Source organism: Bicyclus anynana, chromosome 13, assembly GCF_947172395.1.
Source record: "Bicyclus anynana chromosome 13, ilBicAnyn1.1, whole genome shotgun sequence".
Classification (NCBI taxonomy): Eukaryota; Metazoa; Arthropoda; class Insecta; order Lepidoptera; family Nymphalidae; genus Bicyclus; species Bicyclus anynana.
This window is the reverse complement of record NC_069095.1, coordinates 3,139,292-3,160,909: the sequence shown is the minus strand read 5'-3', so window position 1 is coordinate 3,160,909 and position 21,618 is coordinate 3,139,292.

Below are 21,618 nucleotides of genomic sequence, written 5' to 3'. Positions count from 1 at the left end.
ATTATCTTAAATTCAAGTCAAAGCCATTAATGAAACGGTTTAAAACGAAACAATCCTAAAGGTGAAACGCAAGTAGAATTCAATACAAAGGATGAATCCTGTATTTCTGATAATCTTGAATTCTGTAGAAAAAAAATCTGTGTGACGATTAAGACTGTAACTAATGCCAATGAGCTTAAATAACAAAAAATAAATCAATAAATAATGCAATGTTTTAAAATCATCGTATTTTTGCGATTCGCTTTAACAATCCCCAAAATTGGAAACCGCATTTTAATGAAATAATTCTGTGAAGAATGTCTCTTAATCAAGAACACAAAGCAATAATACTAGTTATCCTAATAAACAAGGCATGGAATGAGAAAGCATAATGAACAGTCTAAAATTTCACACTCAAATGACCAATTGAACGGGCGACTACATAAAATGTAATTTGCCCTGTCATACACTCCTGAGCATTTGATTAGGCTTGACGCAGGAACAATTAGCTGGTAAGTTATCTGGGTCTTGAGACGCCTTGACGCACTCACTTTCACCATCAATTTACTCTAACTAGGAACACCCATTTGTATCAATTACGAGCAGGGTTTAATTTGGGTAAATACCAATTTTATGGCCACTCTGTTGAGTTAATGCTAAAGGGTTTGAAATTTAATAGGTGGGTGGAAGACGAGTATCTTCACAATTGTGTGGAGCGTTTCTTGATTGGGATTTATTATTATACTGATAAAGTGTAACAGTCAATGCTGAATTGTTGCTACAATATGATCTGCATTTTAGAAATTTTAACATTTATAACCTCACTTTCAATTAATACAATACAGACATAATAAAAAAAAGCGTTTTGACCAAGGTAATCATGTATGGCCAACATAATCCTTAGGAAATTATTTTTAAAATATAGTTTCCGTAGGGTTAAAGCCCCTTTAAGAGTTCGAAACATGGTATAGGTACTTTTGATTTTAAACAACACGAAAACGTCAATACTTAAAACCTTTTTTAAAGGTGACTTTAAAAAAGAGATTAAAGTTATACTAGATCTCTCACTTTTATAGCAGTGCGTTCCGAACTCCGGCAGAGAGGTTGCCAAAAACGTAACCATGATGTAATAATTTTGACGGCCTCCGTGGCGCAGTTGTATGCACGGTGGATTTACAAGACGGAGGTCCTGGGTTTGATCCCCGGCTGGGTCGATTGAGGTTTTCTTAATTGGTCCAGGTCTGGCTGGTGGGAGGCTTCGGCCGTGGCTAGTTACCACCCTACCGACAAAGGCGTACCGCCAAGCGATTTAGCGTTCCGGTACGATGTCGTGTAGAAACCGATAGATGTGTGGATTTTCATCCTCCTCCTAACAAGTTAGCCCGCTTCCGTCTTAGATTGCATCATCACTTACCATCAGGTGAGATTGTAATCAAGCGCTAACTTGTAAAGAATAAAAAAAAAAATTATATGTACTCGTATCAGTGTGCACGGGGCTTTATAAAGATAGGTAGATATCTGAACTGCAGCGCAGCTCGAGTTAGCCTCCATAAACCAATTAAATTGGTACTTTAGTATCCATTCATTACAATACACCTCCGTCAATCGGGGATTACATTGAGTGCATTGATGTACTAGAGGATAAGATCGCCACATCTCATCATTCAGATCAATTCTCTCGAAGCCTCTACGTGAGACATATGAGTCCCTATACATTCAAGCACTTTTTGTTGAGAAATCTAATCAGTTCCTTTTTATCGAATGACAGCCGATCACAAACAAAATCTGCATAAAGAAACTACATCGCTGACTATGCATTGTCGGTGTTCCATCAAGAGCCCGAATAAATTGCCTTTTAAAATACGGGTAGGTACACCAATAATAATGACAATAAGTTCGAACGTATATCAATGGGGTTTCGCCCATCTCATCACCATAATAAGTGTTTACACAAAGGCATGGAATGCGTTGGTCGATACACTGTGGCTAGTTGATCGATCGCTTTTATGGCGATAAAAATAAGGGCTATAATCCGATAAACTGGTATCCCTTCTCATATCGATGTATGGAGATTTAATAGTATTGTCGCTACGAACTATCGATGGATGCTTGTGATAGTGATCGATAAGGCAGACAACTTTTTGAGAATTCAATTATGTACTTTAACACCATAACATTAGAGTTAACATTGTTTAAAGTTATTGTACATTTGTCTGAAGTCTTATGTCATTTTCAAGCTTGTGACTCATCCTGCTTTTTTATGTTTATCACAGGAATGAGTTTATTTCTCATTCATCTGAGCAATTCCCATAACACATTTCAAATATCTTACAATCTATGTTATCTGTGACTATCTAGATAGTCGTCGATCACATGACATAATATTTTTTGTTCATTGATAACTCGAAAAAAGAACATACGAAATATAAGTAGGTAAATACTAATTATCTTAATAGAATGAATCTTGACTTGGTTGAATCTAACTAGAAATTCGTATCTGAATTCGTATTAGGTTCTTGTTGTTCTGAACATAAAAAGTATACTATTCGAAGTACATTTTACGTAATATTTGTTACCGCATAACTTCGTCATTACTTAACCAATTTCAAAAATTCTTTTCTCGTTTGAAAGAGTATACTTCCAGATTGGTCCCATTTAATTTTCATGAAAATCGGTTCAGTAATTTTGTTTTAAAATAAAAATAAAGAAATTGCCCGTACTGTGGCGCTTTCGTTTACTATGCTAGGACACACTAAAAACAACAACACTAAAAACAACAATCACAAAAAAAAAAAAAGCAAAAAATAACATAGTATTTGCTACCTTCTGAGGGCCTAGTGGCAGTTTGATACTGTGACGATCGCGTTAACGTAAACGCGAATATCTATGGAATTGAAACAGCGCCATCTAGGGACACTACTGCACAACTGTTTCAATTCCATATAACTTATTATATACTTCGGAGAGTGGGCACAGGAACTTTATAATCTTGTTCCTCCATCCCCATTCTACCACAGAACAGCGAGACGTCGTGAAAAATGGCATCCCTTTGTTGTCGACGTTCAGTTAACCCGCACGAAACGTTTTGCGTCAACGTTTCTAATTAGAACGCATAAGATGTGGAATGCTCTTCCGGCGTCTGTGTTTCCTGACACCTACAATTTGTGCATCTTCAAGGCAAGAGTGAATAGGCATTTTCTAAGCAAGCGCGTTTCATTTCATCTTAGACCTCATCATTGCTCACCATCAGGCATGATTGTAGTCAAGAGCAAGCCTATCCAAGATGAATAAAAAAAAATCGCGTTTACGTTAACTCGATAGTAACAGTACGAAAACATTTAAAACTCCCACTAGGCACTCAGATCACTTTGAAATCATAATTTTACTGCTCGCTTCATCACCTTGGGTGATTCATCCGATACCCTACATCATGGTTGTCTATATACAAAAACATTACAGACTAGAAAGCGGAACAAAAGAGTTATGACCACGTAGGCTCGCACCTACACGTGACAGACGGACGCCTACACGCGTCAAAATTTGACTAACAAGATACGTGGACTGAGAAAACAAATTATTGTTTGTTTAAATTTAGGACCAATAATTGTTCAATGGTTAAGTATAATAACAATAAATAATGCGCTCGTGGTTTTGTCTGACGCTTAAATTGTATACGAACTTCAATTAGGTACATATATGGAACGTTCTCAAAATTGCGAGACCATATAAAGACTTAATAATACCATTATAAAAAAACAAAGACAACTAAAAGAAAGTAAACTTAAAATCGAAAGTAAGGAAATATAGCTTAAGTAAAAGGTATTCTCCTTCTTTAATTCTTCCTTCTTCCTATTTTTCTTTGAATGTCCTCTTTATGGTTGTTGAAGTGGTAGCTAGGAATAAAATTTGTGTTAAGCCAGGAGGAGAAACAGCAATGGAACTGTGTAAGATGACATACCTTCTATAGGCATTCTATAATTAAATGTAATTGCTGACATTAAAGGAAATGGTCCAAAATTGTATGGAGCCCAGGATCAGTCATTGACCCTGGCAAAAATAAAAGAAAATATTTTTTTTTAACTATTTTTGATTATACAAATCTACGAATTTACTTTAATTGTTTCGAAATAACATTCATTCTCTCCCAAGAAATGCAACACTATTAACTATTAAGGGTAATAATCGCGGCTTAATGACGTTTTCAATGCACTAGTGGATTTGACGTTTGCTGTCAATTGTCATGTCATATTTGCTTTAAGGGCGCCATCTTGACCAAAACTCAAAAACTTGGGTTTAAATTTTATTTATTTCTTTTTATTTAGTTAGATTTATTCACTTTTTTAGATTTTAATAAAATCCTTGTATTTTTTAAATTCTAATGAATAGGGGTACAAGAGTGGACTTGAAATGGACCATCTCCTTTTGTTTTGAAATTTACTAAAAATCGACAGGACTAGAGGGAATTTTGAACGTTTTTATCTTTCTATTGTACTAAAAGCAATGTTCCTTAATTATTATGGCCAGAAAATACAGACTTCCTTAGAATACAGTAGAGTACATTGTACAATCCAAGGAAGCAGACTTACAGCGCAGCTAATGTAAACCAATAATCGTTATCATTGAGATAAGTGCCACCGAGTGCCTTCCCAATTGCCTTAGATACGCGCCGGCTAATTGTGCCGCTGAAATTACTGAATATTATGTAAATAAACTAGTATTTTACTTATTTATAAACAAGTAAATAACTTTCTTACTTATAAGTATCAATAATAACTATACATTCTCTTTACTGTTTTATATCCACTGTAGGTTAAGGACTTCGTACTCCAGGCGATACAAATTTTAACTGGAATCAAATTTGCGACCACTACCACGAAAGGTCGTTAAGTTTAACTAATAAAAGGACAATGCAGACAGTAGGAACGAAATGAGATTAAATTCATCATTCATTCATCTGGAAAGGAGGTGAGGAGAAAAAAATTAAAGTGATAAACGTTAGCGTTATCAACCCATATTCGGCTCACTGCTGAGCTCGAGTCTCCTCTCAGAATGAGAGGGGTTAGGCCAATAGTCCACCACGCTGGCCCAATGCGGATTGGCAGACTTGACACACGCAAAGAATTAAGAAAATTCTCTGGTATGCAGGTTTCTTCACGATGTTTTCCCTCACCGTTTGAGACTCATGGTATTTAATTTCTTAAAATGCACACAACTGAAAAGTTGGAGGTTGGTTGGTTGGTTGGTTGGACCGGATTTGAACCCACACCCTCCGGAATCGGAGGCAGAGGTCATATCCACTGGGCTATAACGGCTATTATTATTATTAGTAGACCCACGACACTGTTATAAATCGGGTTGTCGTACTTGAAGCAATTGTTTTACCTCATTTATCCCTATCGAGCAGTTCTGTAATACCACTGATTTCCTGGTTGCGGATTGATTTGAAGGTAAGAATGGGAATTCCCAAGCAATGGTGTGCACTCCATAGATGCAAAAAAGCATTGCATTCCCTGAGGACTCATTACAAACATGTGTTGGAGTAGGAATTTTCCATTTTTATCAATTTTAACGTATAGTGCATACCATAGTTAAAACCTTTTGCATGCCTCTGTTCCCATGAAAAAGGGAAAGTCTAATAATAATATTTTCATAACTTTACCCAGGAATCAAAAAAATACCCTGGTGATCTGAAACTAAACAGCAAAACTTGGATAAAGGCAGAAATTAAATCTCCAGACACAACTACTACAAAAAATGTCTTTTTTACGTTTCAACAATACAATGATGTTCACAAGAATTCTACTTAATAAACATTGGGAGATACTATAAAATAATAAATAACAAACTTTTTTATTTCCTAAAAAAAACAGGTCGCATCATATTAAATTCAAATTAGCTATTATCACGTTTCCCATCGCATAGCATCGTTACAGTTCTGAATAATTTATATATACGTATAAATAAAGGTGTGGTTATGTGCCCCACCTTTATACTAAGAATGGGCCATACCACGAGCTATACAAAGAAATACGCCCATGTGACTTTTGTTGATTTCTCAAAAGAAATGTATTTAAATTATTATAATACCACTATATTTTATGCTAACGCACGACCCGTCTTCATATTTTAGACTTGTATTCTTGTATTGATATTATATTTAAATTCGATACTCCTAGATAGTTATTCAACAATCAGTAAAGACTGGTAGCTTGCTTACATAATCAGATTGTTAAGTGGATAAAAAGAAACTAAATTAAAATGTTCATTTTGAGCAACAGCTATCTCCTTACGCGAAGTTTAGCATGAGAAGAATAAAAAGAAGAAAAGATGAAAGACAACACAAAATGAAAAAAAAAAATGCTTCAAACAACGCAATATTACTCGCTGACCAACCGGCAAACGTTATTTTGCCATATAAATTATTTCTTAGGATTAAAAAATTTGGGGTAGACTACCCTTATCACTTAGGGGTATAAAAAAGATGTTGGCCGATACGTAGATCTATCCGATATCTACACAAAATTTCACAAAAATCGGATTTTGGTAACACCGCGACACGAGAATTTTATTAATTAGATGTAAAAAGATTCAATTATTACTTTTTCGATAAAATAATTAAGTATTTATTAATTCCATGATAAACTGAAGGTCACAAAATCTTGTACGCTAGCCTATTGAGTCTTAAAAAAAATATTAAGTTTAAAAAGTACATACTTAGTGAAATAAATTTCAAAGAAGTTGTAGCGTATGGGAGGTTCTTCCACATATCCACTTTAAAATCTTCAAGTAGTTATCCCACGTATAAAGCTTGTTACATAAAGTCGTAATACGAATGGATATGCGGTTTTCTAAGCATAGTACCTACGAGTACTCTTCTATATTATAAACATTATTTTTTGTGTTTCCTCATTCTTCAAAATTAATAAAACTGGTGAACATTAACGACGCACTAAAAAATACGTATTATTTCTAAAAAATAAAGAAAACGATTTTTATTCGACTTTGAATAGATAACCCGCGCGTGCATTGGAACGTAAGTCATAAATAATGAAAAAAATAAAAACTGCATTCCTTCTAAATACCTACTTATTAGTAGCTTAATATCTGAATTCAATAAAATTGTAAGTAGGTAATAGTTAAATTGCTTCGTTCGACCAGTTGTTGTCCTGGTGACCATTATCAACCTAATTATTACCACTGCACCGAAGCAGCGTGGTAAATGCTAGCCACTCACCATCCAATAAGTCCACGTGTCTGCAGCGCTGCATGACATCATACAGATCGCGACCAACACACGATCAGTTTTATCGGATGTCCTGCCGTTAGCGCTACAGGCACGTGAACTTATTGGATGGTTAGTGGCTAGCAGTTTTCTCTCTCTTACCATCACGGGTATAACGCTGTTTGTTTTGGGCGAGTGCAGAAATTCTACTAGAGGGGCGATTCACCAAAAGTGTCCTCAGTGAAATTAGGACATGGGCTTATAGGGGCGTTCTGACCGATGAAGTTTGTAGTCTGAGTGTATCAATAATGTTAAAATTAACTAAGTAAACAGTACCCACAGATACAATAAAACAAAACAAGTAAGGAAAATTGAACTTGTACGAATGTATCCACCCTACCTTAAAAGCCGCCAGCGATTTTGCAAATCTTGCAAGCTGGGAGTTTATATCGCGGAGTTGGGTGGCGCTGGTAACTTCTTATTCAGTTACTTTACTCGCAGGTATTTGCGACTATCAATTTATATGTCGCTTACGGGAAAAATAGAACTTCTGTGTGTTTTAAGCTGCTATTTTTCTCTACTTTAGAAGATCTGCAGTGTTTTTTTTTATTTAGGTATATTTGCATTTGTCTTCAATTAGGCTTGAGGTCAAGGGATAGCGCCTTGGTCTCAAGCGCAATTGGTATAGTCATAAAGTTGATGATTCATCATCATCAACGATAGAAATCCACTGCAGCAGCAGGATATAGGCCTTTTTTAGGGACTTACTAACATCACAATCCTGATCCGCCTAAATTTCGGGAATCCCTGCAATGACGATCCCTGAATGCAGACGATTATTGAAATATTTTTATCATCATCATCATCATCATCATCGTCATCATCATCATCATCATCATGATTAGCCTCAGAGTTCACTGTTAGGCATAGGTCTCTTGTACGAACTTTTAAACACTACAGTCCTGACTCTTGACCTTGAGCCACCTCCATCCAGCGGCTCCCTGTAACCCATTTAATGTCGTCGTTCCACCTAGAGGGGGACCAACTGACACTGGCACTTAGATGCGACTAACCATTACAATATTTTGGCAAATCTTGCATTGAAGTTAGTAATAGACGACCGACCTAATGTTAGGGTAACTTCTGATTAAAACATAACATCCTTCAATGGTAGAAATAAATAAGATCACAACTAAGACAACAATAATGGGGATGATGACTAGGTTTGAATATATTGATTTTTATGATACATTCGAGTTAATAAGGTCAATTTTACCTAATTTATACATAACACGCAAAGATTGTCTAGATGTTTCCAAAATAAATAAGATTATAAAATTGCAAAATCTATTGAAAATCTTTCATCGTAATTAGATGGCATTAAATATGACATTTTTCAATATATGAACTATAAACATAAACGCACAAATAACAAAGATATTAGTAACTTTGTTTGAACGCCCATACAAATCTAACGATCATTATGACCTACGACGTCATTAAATCGTACCATTTTGTATGGGGCGTTTTTCAGGGATCCGTGGCAGCGTCGCAAATCTGACCCTTTAAATCCCTGTACTTCCGGAAGTAATGATCGCAGATACCCTGTTACTTTTACAAAATTGCTTTACCATTAGCATACTCCTAACTTATATACAATTTAAAATACTGTCATCTTCCCTATTATGTCACTTAATGGAAAAAAAACCAAGTGGTTTATCCAATCATAAAGAGCCCTACCGCTTTAAAGATACCTAGTCCTAATTTTAGTGTTAAAAAGTCACAACAAAATTGGATAAAGCAATGAAATGCGGTGTTAATAAATAAAATTACCAACAGCAAGCGAAGTACAAAATAAACCGAAAGTTGCAAAAATGTCTTCAAATTATGTCAAAAAAGCGGCAAAAGTTGCAAGTGCCTCGTCAGCAAATTATGGGCTAACTTCTGTATTGCCGTGGGGACGCCACTCTGTAACTTTTGGCGTTTTGCCTCAACTTCTAATACAAACTTGTGATTTTCATTAAATTTTGTCTTGATGTTGGATCTTTCGTTGCAAACTATTTTACGCCATGGGGATCGGATGTATGACTGTGGGCTGGTATTCTAATTACCTTAGTAACGTCTACTTACGCAACAATCTCTAGAATAACTTTAAACTGTCATACTATAGTCTGGCAAGTGTTATTAAACACTCCCACGATATGTGGGCGACGGGGGGGGAAAGAATGCGCTGGTGTGAAATTGTGCGTGTGGGGAAGTAAAGTGCATCAATGGTGGGTTTTACATTCATCGCTACACGCCCCCCGGCCCGCGCAAACCATCAGGGGTATTACGAACGAACTTGCCAAGCTCTAATAGCCTGCGAGAGCTAGACTTAATATATTATTCTATAAAGGCTGGAAGTTTGTCAGCCCATGCACCATACATAAGTATGTAAATGCGGTAGACAATTATAGTAGATTATCAAAGGCGTGCATAAGGTTTTTAACTAAGGTATGCACTTAATTAGTAAAAAGTAAAAATTGGAAATTTCGTTGTCTAACTATGTAATCCGTGGTCTAACATAGGTTTGTAGTGAGTAATTTTTGTATTTTGCACGCCACTACTAATTATGGATTTTAGACTGTGACGGCTGGAAGGTTTTGGATGGTAGCAGGTTATAAGGGTTCAAAGGGACGACTTGAAACCTGTTACCTTCCAAAGCTTTGATAATATTTATATCTTGTACTAGCTGACGCCGCGTGGTTTGATTCGCGTGGTTCTCGTTTCCGTAGGAATACGGGAATAATATATAGCATATAGTCTTCCTCGATAAATGGGCTATCTAACACTGAAAGAATTTTTCAAATCGGACCAGTAGTTCCTGAGATTAGCGCGTTCAATCAAACAATCAAACAAACAAACTCTTCAGCTTTATTTATATTAGTATTGAGTATAGATATGATAAGTATGCGATAACAACTTAAATGGATATACGACTGTTTCATGACGCGTCCTACTATGTATTATTAAAACAAGTACTCAACAAAGCATTGGTTTAAATTTTTCCGTTTTCCGCTCATTCCATAATCTCTACCGGCGTTTGAAACACACGCATCCCGCTCAAACCCTACCTCAGAGCACGAACAACCAACAAAGCTGTTTACATAATACTCCTATAGCTTTATTTACGAGATTTTATCTCTAAAATTTAATAGTTATTTCAGTGTAACATAGATCGCGTGACAAAAATAAACGCATTTACTTAACTTTTATTTTAAAAAGGCTTTGCAAGCACTTATAAAAAGTCAAGTTTGACTATATTTTCTAGGCTCTAGCACCGGTTCAGACGGTAGGTTCTGCTGAGAAGAGCTGGCAATAAACTCAACAGTTTGTCTTTTTAATCGACTTCAAAAAAAGGAGGAGGTTCTTACGATAATTCAACGCGTATTTTTTTTTCTTTTCTTATGTTTGTAATTGTTGTATAACTTCGTCATTAATTAACCAATTTTGAACATTCTTTTTTTGTATGAAAGAATATACTTTCAGATTGGTGGTGAAAATTTTGTTAGGTTAGGTTAGGTAATTATAATTAAAATCAAAATAACTGAAATACGTCTTCGAAGTCGGTTAAATTTTTATGTTAAAAAGATTATAAAACGATCATTCTTAGCACATAAAATTATTAAATCTTCTGAAACTGAAACTAAAAATCTAAAGATGAAAAGCGATCCAGTTGTCTCCAAGTATCATTTTGTTTAACAATAATTGTTCAATTGTTAAGGTTGGTGTAATTAACACCTTTATATTAAAATGCATTCAATAGCTCAACGGTAAGAGCGGTTGGACTCATCACCGAGGGGTGGTGGTTCAATCCTCACCCCGTTGGTCTATTGTCGTAACCACACCTAGCACAGTCTTTCCCGACTAGTTGGAACAGAATGAGAACATTGGTCATATTATAAAAAATATGGCAAATATTCTTTCTAAAAAAATAAAAAGAAAAAAAAAGATTCGCAGGTCCAAAATTTTTTTGGAAATTTTGTCATAAAAGAGACTAACTAGTTTTTGAACTAAGAGTTTTTTTGAACTAAAAATGTAACCTAACTAATCTATATCTCATCGAAAACTAACCCTACAAAAGTGAACTTAAAATCTTAACTTACAAGTAGGTATTTATAAAGTATTGTAATACATACGATACGACACATCGCGTCATAATTCAAAAAGTATTTTGTTCCGAGACGTAACCTTTGCGCAAAATAAACATTCCCTTAAGGATTGTTACATTAGATAAGACAAACTAGATTTACTCTATTATACGGAGCAAATCGAAGAAAACTTTCCTAACACAAATAATTGATTTGGCCCCGTCGTCAGGGAAGTCTCAGTTCTATTTAAGTTTCCTAAAAGGAAATGAAAGGAAATCAGAACCCGCGCCTTCGAAGCCTTTATCGAAACTTATCGGAATATTCCCTAGAAAACGGTAGTAGTAATTTTATTAAAGTCACTCGTAGATAAAGTCAACTTCTTTTACTGTCACGATATACTGCTGAATCAGCAAAGTACATAACTTTTTCGTGCTTTCTGATACAATAGGTATAGTTATTTTGGTATTATGGAATATACTTTACCAATGGTAAAACCGTCCTAATTGTTTCATTTTATATTTATACGGATTAAAACTATGTAATTTACCTAAACGCTGAAAAAAAGTGTGTGTCAGCTCCGACGCACGGATGGAGTTTACTCTTTTCAATAGCAACGCCTGAAAAGTGAAAGGTGCGCAAGCGAGGTGCAGCGCTGCGTGCGCGCCCACCAACAGCGTGCACGTGCGTGCGGACGCGCTAGGCATGTGAACGCTGTTGGCGGCAGCGCACGGTGAAAGGTGCGCAGAATAGGTTGCGCACAAAAAAGGTAACGCTATGCGTTCATCGAATTTTACTGCCCATATTTTTTTCATTACGGAGGCTATATATGAAAAATCTATTCTTAAGGAGTGAACTCCAATAAGTTATGAAATGACATGCGTTACGTTTTTTGTGCGCAACCTATTCTGCGCACCTTTCACCGTGCGCTGCCGCCAACAGCGTGCACATACGTGCGCACCCATGTGCACGCTGTAGGCGGGCGCGCACGCCGCGGCCTGCTGCACCTCGGTTGCGCACCTTTCACTTTTAAGGCGCGAGTATTGAGACGTGCTTCGGGGTAACTTTTTGTTTCTTTTTAACATGCACACTTTTTTTTGTTGGTAAACAGTGCACATCGAGTAGGGCTTTAGTAATGCTTATGTTAAAGAAGACTAAATTTATAGAATTGTAAAATAACTAATAGACTTTATAATATACTTCACATTATATATTTTACTCTTACAATGATATAATCATTAAAATAAATTAGAAAGTTGCGCACTAAAGGTGCGCACCAAAAACGTGACACTTTTTCGTTAGTTCAGTTGGTTTTACCCCTCGGATTTTTCTCATACCGGGCGCCTTATATATGAAAAATCGATTCTTAAGGAGTATACTCCAAAAAAAACTAAAATAACAGGTTTGTTTATTTTATAAAAAAAAAAATTGATATAGAATAGTGGGAGAATATAATATTAGAAAATATTCTATATCAATGGGATAGATATAGACTAAAGATATATCCTAATAAAATGTAGTCAACACAACAGTGATACACCTAATAACTATTCTCAGATAGGGTGTGAGCTTATTATCCTGTCATAAACACTCATCATGTCCCCCCTAGAAATTATGTACAATCAGAAACAATAATACACACACCATATAGAACCTTGTCGCATTGAACAATATTATATTTACACAGAGCGTTTGTTGTATTCCCAAAAAAAAAAAATACGACATGGTTCTAATATTTTCGAAATAGAAAGTGTATTGAAGAACATAAATGAGGGGTTTTTGGCAATACAATGCACTAATAGCCAGCGGGATTTGTCACGTTCAATGAGGCTAAATGTTAATCAATTACGAACTATTACCGGGAAATGACAACAAAATTGCTGCATTCAGCTCGATTTTGTTTAGTATCAATGTTTGCATTAATCAATAAACATATACTACGTACCTATACTATATGCCGAGATAGCCCAATGGATATGCCCTCTGCCTCCGATTCCGGAGGGCGTGGGTTCGAATCCGGTCCGGGCATGCACCTCCAACTTTTCAGTTGTGTGCATTTTAAGCAATTAAATATCACGTGTCTCAAACGGTGAAGGAAAACATCGTGAGGAAACCTGCACACCAGAGAATTTCTTAATTCTCTGCGTGTGTGAAGTCTGCCAATCCGCATTGGGCCAGCGTGGTGGACTATTGGCCTAACCCCTCTCATCCTGAGAGGAGACTCGAGCTCAGCAGTGAGCCGTATATGGGTGGATAACGACGACGACGACGTATACTATTCAATATACTGCAATGGACACACACATAAAAATCTTGTAGGGGTAAGTTGTTTCTCTTCGAGTTTAATTTACACGACAAAGATTTTAGATTAATTTCTATAATTCATTTTATTAGTTAAATGAAAAGTTAATTGAATGGCTTGGTTGTTAAAAACATAAAAAACAACGCAGAAAACAGTAAAAAATGAAACATATACTACATATACTATTCAATATACTGCAATGGACACACACATAAAAATCTTGTAGGGGTAAGTTGTTTCTCTTCGAGTTTAATTTACACGACAAAGATTTTAGATTAATTTCTATAATTCATTTTATTATTTAAATGAAAAGTTAATTGAATGGCTTAGTTGTTAAAAACATAAAAAAGAACGCAGAAAACAGTAAAAAATGAAACATATACTACATATACTTTTCAATATACTGCAATGATTGATGGACACACACATAAAAATCTTGTAGGGGTAAGTTGTTTCCCTTCGAGTTTAATTTACACGACAAATATTTTAGATAAATTTATATAATTCATTTTATTATTTAAATGAAAAGTTAATTGAATGGCTTAGTTGTTAAAAACATAAAAAAAACAACGCAGAAAACAGTAAAAAATGAAATTCTTGCAAACGGAATTCCAGGCATCCGTTATATTAATATTTTTTTTACATTATATTAGAAGACCCCAATATAAGAGGACCTTTATCCATACTACTACTACTACTACTACTACTACTACTACTTTTTACTGGATGATAAGTTATCATAAACTTATCATAAACTAATAATTAGTCCTTTCTCATATATCATTGTAATCTGTGGTTTCCGAAGCTGGTGTCATAGTTATAATTTTTATTTATATTACTATTATGATAATATGATAATGTACTATGATGTTGTTTGTAAGCCCTCAATAAATTAAAATGAAAAAAAAATCATCTAAAAAAATATTTTATTGATATTATTAACAAATAAATAATGTACAATCGCTATCCATTAATCAGAGTATAATTTATAACAAACCACTTCTCTCCGAAATTATTTGAGCCAAGGACAATATCCTGAAGCGTCTGAACAGGACATAATTGCAGGCTATAATTAATTAATCACCAGAAGACATGCCCGACATAATTGATATTTAAAAAGGCCTTTCGGACCCGACATTAATTTTGAAGGATGGATTCCGTAAAAAATAAGACTAGCTTATAATATTTTGTCAATTTACAAGCGATATGGTTTAAAAGCTATGTGATATTTAATAAAATATTTTTATAAATTTTTTTCATCATCATCATTATCAACCCATATTCGGCTCACTGCTGAGCTCGAGTCTCCTCTCAGAATGAGAGGGGTTAAGCCAATAGTCCACCATGCTGGTCCAATGCGGATTGGTAGACTTCACAAACGCAGAGAATTAAGAAAATTCTCTGGTATGCAGGTTTCTTCACGATGTTTTTCCTTCACCGTTTGAGACACGTGATATTTAATTGCTTAAAATGCACACAACTGAAAAGTTGGAGGTGCATGCCCGGACCGGATTCGAACCCACGCCCTCCGGAATCGGAGGCAGAGGGCATATCCATTGGGCTATCTCGGCATATAGTATAGGTACGTAGTATATGTTTATTGATTAATGCAAACATTGATACTAAACAAAATCGAGCTGAATGCAGCAATTTTGTTGTCATTTCCCGGTAATAGTTCGTAATTGATTAACATTTAGCCTCATTGAACGTGACAAATCCCGCTGGCTATTAGTGCATTGTATTGCCAAAAACCCCTCATTTATGTTCTTCAATACACTTTCTATTTCGAAAATATTAGAACCATGTCGTATTTTTTTTTTTTGGGAATACAACAAACGCTCTGTGTAAATATAATATTGTTCAATGCGACAAGGTTCTATATGGTGTGTGTATTATTGTTTCTGATTGTACATAATTTCTAGGGGGGACATGATGAGTGTTTATGACAGGATAATAAGCTCACACCCTATCTGAGAATAGTTATTAGGTGTATCACTGTTGTGTTGACTACATTTTATTAGGATATATCTTTAGTCTATATCTATCCCATTGATATAGAATATTTTCTAATATTATATTCTCCCACTATTCTATATCAATTTTTTTTTTTATAAAATAAACAAACCTGTTATTTTAGTTTTTTTTGGAGTATACTCCTTAAGAATCGATTTTTCATATATAAGGCGCCCGGTATGAGAAAAATCCGAGGGGTAAAACCAACTGAACTAACGAAAAAGTGTCACGTTTTTGGTGCGCACCTTTAGTGCGCAACTTTCTAATTTATTTTAATGATTATATCATTGTAAGAGTAAAATATATAATGTGAAGTATATTATAAAGTCTATTAGTTATTTTACAATTCTATAAATTTAGTCTTCTTTAACATAAGCATTACTAAAGCCCTACTCGATGTGCACTGTTTACCAACAAAAAAAAGTGTGCATGTTAAAAAGAAACAAAAAGTTACCCCGAAGCACGTCTCAATACTCGCGCCTTAAAAGTGAAAGGTGCGCAACCGAGGTGCAGCAGGCCGCGGCGTGCGCGCCCGCCTACAGCGTGCACATGGGTGCGCACGTATGTGCACGCTGTTGGCGGCAGCGCACGGTGAAAGGTGCGCAGAATAGGTTGCGCACAAAAAACGTAACGCATGTCATTTCATAACTTATTGGAGTTCACTCCTTAAGAATAGATTTTTCATATATAGCCTCCGTAATGAAAAAAATATGGGCAGTAAAATTCGATGAACGCATAGCGTTACCTTTTTTGTGCGCAACCTATTCTGCGCACCTTTCACCGTGCGCTGCCGCCAACAGCGTTCACATGCCTAGCGCGTCCGCACGCACGTGCACGCTGTTGGTGGGCGCGCACGCAGCGCTGCACCTCGCTTGCGCACCTTTCACTTTTCAGGCGTTGCTATTGAAAAGAGTAAACTCCATCCGTGCGTCGGAGCTGACACACACTTTTTTTCAGCGTTTAGGTAAATTACATAGTTTTAATCCGTATAAATATAAAATGAAACAATTAGGACGGTTTTACCATTGGTAAAGTATATTCCATAATACCAAAATAACTATACCTATTGTATCAGAAAGCACGAAAAAGTTATGTACTTTGCTGATTCAGCAGTATATCGTGACAGTAAAAGAAGTTGACTTTATCTACGAGTGACTTTAATAAAATTACTACTACCGTTTTCTAGGGAATATTCCGATAAGTTTCGATAAAGGCTTCGAAGGCGCGGGTCGCATTGAACAATATTATATTTACACAGAGCGTTTGTTGTATTCCCAAAAAAAAAAAATACGACATGGTTCTAATATTTTCGAAATAGAAAGTGTATTGAAGAACATAAATGAGGGGTTTTTGGCAATACAATGCACTAATAGCCAGCGGGATTTGTCACGTTCAATGAGGCTAAATGTTAATCAATTACGAACTATTACCGGGAAATGACAACAAAATTGCTGCATTCAGCTCGATTTTGTTTAGTATCAATGTTTGCATTAATCAATAAACATATACTACGTACCTATACTATATGCCGAGATAGCCCAATGGATATGCCCTCTGCCTCCGATTCCGGAGGGCGTGGGTTCGAATCCGGTCCGGGCATGCACCTCCAACTTTTCAGTTGTGTGCATTTTAAGCAATTAAATATCACGTGTCTCAAACGGTGAAGGAAAACATCGTGAGGAAACCTGCACACCAGAGAATTTCTTAATTCTCTGCGTGTGTGAAGTCTGCCAATCCGCATTGGGCCAGCGTGGTGGACTATTGGCCTAACCCCTCTCATCCTGAGAGGAGACTCGAGCTCAGCAGTGAGCCGTATATGGGTGGATAACGACGACGACGACGTATACTATTCAATATACTGCAATGGACACACACATAAAAATCTTGTAGGGGTAAGTTGTTTCTCTTCGAGTTTAATTTACACGACAAAGATTTTAGATTAATTTCTATAATTCATTTTATTAGTTAAATGAAAAGTTAATTGAATGGCTTGGTTGTTAAAAACATAAAAAACAACGCAGAAAACAGTAAAAAATGAAACATATACTACATATACTATTCAATATACTGCAATGGACACACACATAAAAATCTTGTAGGGGTAAGTTGTTTCTCTTCGAGTTTAATTTACACGACAAAGATTTTAGATTAATTTCTATAATTCATTTTATTATTTAAATGAAAAGTTAATTGAATGGCTTAGTTGTTAAAAACATAAAAAAGAACGCAGAAAACAGTAAAAAATGAAACATATACTACATATACTTTTCAATATACTGCAATGATTGATGGACACACACATAAAAATCTTGTAGGGGTAAGTTGTTTCCCTTCGAGTTTAATTTACACGACAAATATTTTAGATAAATTTATATAATTCATTTTATTATTTAAATGAAAAGTTAATTGAATGGCTTAGTTGTTAAAAACATAAAAAAAACAACGCAGAAAACAGTAAAAAATGAAATTCTTGCAAACGGAATTCCAGGCATCCGTTATATTAATATTTTTTTTACATTATATTAGAAGACCCCAATATAAGAGGACCTTTATCCATACTACTACTACTACTACTACTACTACTACTACTTTTTACTGGATGATAAGTTATCATAAACTTATCATAAACTAATAATTAGTCCTTTCTCATATATCATTGTAATCTGTGGTTTCCGAAGCTGGTGTCATAGTTATAATTTTTATTTATATTACTATTATGATAATATGATAATGTACTATGATGTTGTTTGTAAGCCCTCAATAAATTAAAATGAAAAAAAAATCATCTAAAAAAATATTTTATTGATATTATTAACAAATAAATAATGTACAATCGCTATCCATTAATCAGAGTATAATTTATAACAAACCACTTCTCTCCGAAATTATTTGAGCCAAGGACAATATCCTGAAGCGTCTGAACAGGACATAATTGCAGGCTATAATTAATTAATCACCAGAAGACATGCCCGACATAATTGATATTTAAAAAGGCCTTTCGGACCCGACATTAATTTTGAAGGATGGATTCCGTAAAAAATAAGACTAGCTTATAATATTTTGTCAATTTACAAGCGATATGGTTTAAAAGCTATGTGATATTTAATAAAATATTTTTATAAATTTTTTTCATCATCATCATTATCAACCCATATTCGGCTCACTGCTGAGCTCGAGTCTCCTCTCAGAATGAGAGGGGTTAAGCCAATAGTCCACCATGCTGGTCCAATGCGGATTGGTAGACTTCACAAACGCAGAGAATTAAGAAAATTCTCTGGTATGCAGGTTTCTTCACGATGTTTTTCCTTCACCGTTTGAGACACGTGATATTTAATTTCTTAAAATAGGATATTGTTATTGTTCAATATGTTATTTTGATATATTTTAGCCTTATCATTCAAGTAGCTACTGAAGCGATTTAGCTGAAATTTGGAATGGAAATAGATTTTACTCCGGATTACGGCTACTTTTCATCCCGGAAAAATCCTTAGTACCCGGGGGTTGTAAAAAAGTGAATTTCACGCGGACGAAGTTCCGAGCGTCCGTTAGTAAAAAAATCGGTTGTATGTAAAGTCGGTTTACTGACGATAGTTGAACGTGACAACGTCATAAGAAAATACCGATGGAATTGTTGCATTTTTTAAATAAAAATGTTCGTTTTTCGAAAATACTGTTTTATAATTTTCATAGATCATAATATACTTTATTTCTTGTAAAAAAATTAGCAACCCTAGAGCGATGGAACGACGACGTTTGCAGCCGGTCTCACTGAATTTTAAGACGTCACGTCAAAAATAAAATAAAAACTGCTTTTAACCAAAGCCACACTGAATAAATGCACTAGAAATTGTCAATGTCCTTAATTTAATACCCTAAAAGCTAAACCGATATCACAGACCACAGTGTAACTTAAACAGCAAACCACTGACAACTCTTTAGTAATTACATAATGGATTTCATCAAACAGCTTCGTCGGCGGGCGCTGTTTGCCCAGACGAGTCTTGATTTATTAATTAGCGCATTCGGCAATTCGCCTTTTGTCTACCATTTCAATGAGTTTGGTAATGGAATGTTTTATTGGATTTTAATTTTACACCGCTTTGTTTTGAGTGTCTCTGGGAACCGTCTTTTACCTTTGATATTTACCTACACTGTGCAAACATGTAGGTAAAAATGGAGGTAATTTAATTAATACTAGCTCGCACCGCGTTCGAAATTTAAATGTTTTTCATTTAATATTAATTGATACTTTGTGCAAGGTTGAATTCTGGGTCTGAATATTTTGTCCTATTATACAGCATAATCGGTTTTTTCTTATAATTGCGATGGAGCAAAAGCTAGAATGTTAATATGTAGACAAAATTGTCTGTGGTCTCTCTTTGCCGCATCTTGGTCCTAAAAAACTCATCAAGTAAGAGTGATGATTTGACGCTGCCAATTCAATAAGAGTTCGAAACTAGACAAGAAATCAAAATTGTTTTAATTTTGTTTATCTTGTTCTTTTTATTAATTAAAATGTTTCCAAGTACAGAATGTTTTCAATAAAGCGGTAGCTGTGATCATGTCCTTATGAGCTTTGTGCATTATTTGTGCTTCTAATGTTTTTTATTCTCTACAACTCCTTGACAACAATCTCACCTGTTGGTAAGTGATGATGCAATTGAAGATGGAAGCGGGCTAACTTGTTAGGAGTAGGATGAAAATCCACGCCCCTTTTGGTTTCTACACGACATCGTACCGGAACGATAAATCACTTGGCGGTACGCCTTTGCCTGTAGGGTGGCTACTAGCCAGTACCGAAGCCTCCCACCAGCCAGAGCAATTAAGATAAACTCAATCGGCCAAGCCAGGGATCGAACCCAGGACCTCCGTCTTGCAACCACGTAAATAAAGCCAAACACACCACTGCGCGATAGAGGCCATGAAAACATGGAGATTAACACCGCTTTAGAAAATTAGCTCTGGTAAGAAGACGGTTCTGTTTTGGTACTTTCAATTTTACGAGTATGTATGGTGCACAATGTGTGAAGAATCAAGCAAAGAGTTTTCATTAATATTAAATAGTTAAACAGCGAGACGATAAAGCTAGCAACACACGATCAAGTATAGCGTCAGCTCTGCAGCGCACTTTAAAAAAATATCGAAATATAGTTATTGGTCTGTAGGTCTCGTGAATACAAATAGAAAAATATCGACCAATGGTGGCAGGGTTTTCCCAGTCCCATCTCTATCTTCCAAACGCAATGAATGAGATCGCAATATTTCCGGTAGCGCCAGTATCCGGTATTGTTTTATATTCGTCTATTAATATTCACGAGATGTATCGCTGGTCGCATTAGTAACCAGAAGGTCTAGGTTTCGTTGCAAACTTGACAGTGTGTGGCTGTCGTAAAACAACTTTGGCGCACCCGAGTTTTAGTGTTACGCACCAACAAGTGTAATCCACTTATCTGCCAGCGCAAACATTCGAGCACATTCTGTAGGCATTATCAAACACAAACACAGTGTAATTAGTGTACACACAGACTGCAAACCAAACAGGCCACTATTTGAAGTTGGACCCCTAAATTTTAATGAACAAATGATTTGCTGACCCTCTTTATTTATTGATGCTGCTAATCAGACAAATGGCTAATCCATTAGACCATCCACGGGCTCCGGTCTATGTGGAAATAGATTCCAAATGGAAGTGTCACGATTCCGGATTGACAACCCACACTGACCCCGCAATATTGTAATTCCTATATCCCAATAGGTTTTTAAATTACCTTAGTGCAGCTGCAATTATTTGATACGTTCTAGATTGACGTACTAGAGTGATGTACAGCCAACTGCCAAATAACTAATTAGTTTTCGCTCGTGAGTTCGACCGCTAGGGATTGTCAGGGATTTTCGTGTATCAAAATATTTTATTGATTATCTAATATTACTACTATCTTACTAATATTATAAACGCGAAAGTTTGTATGGATGTT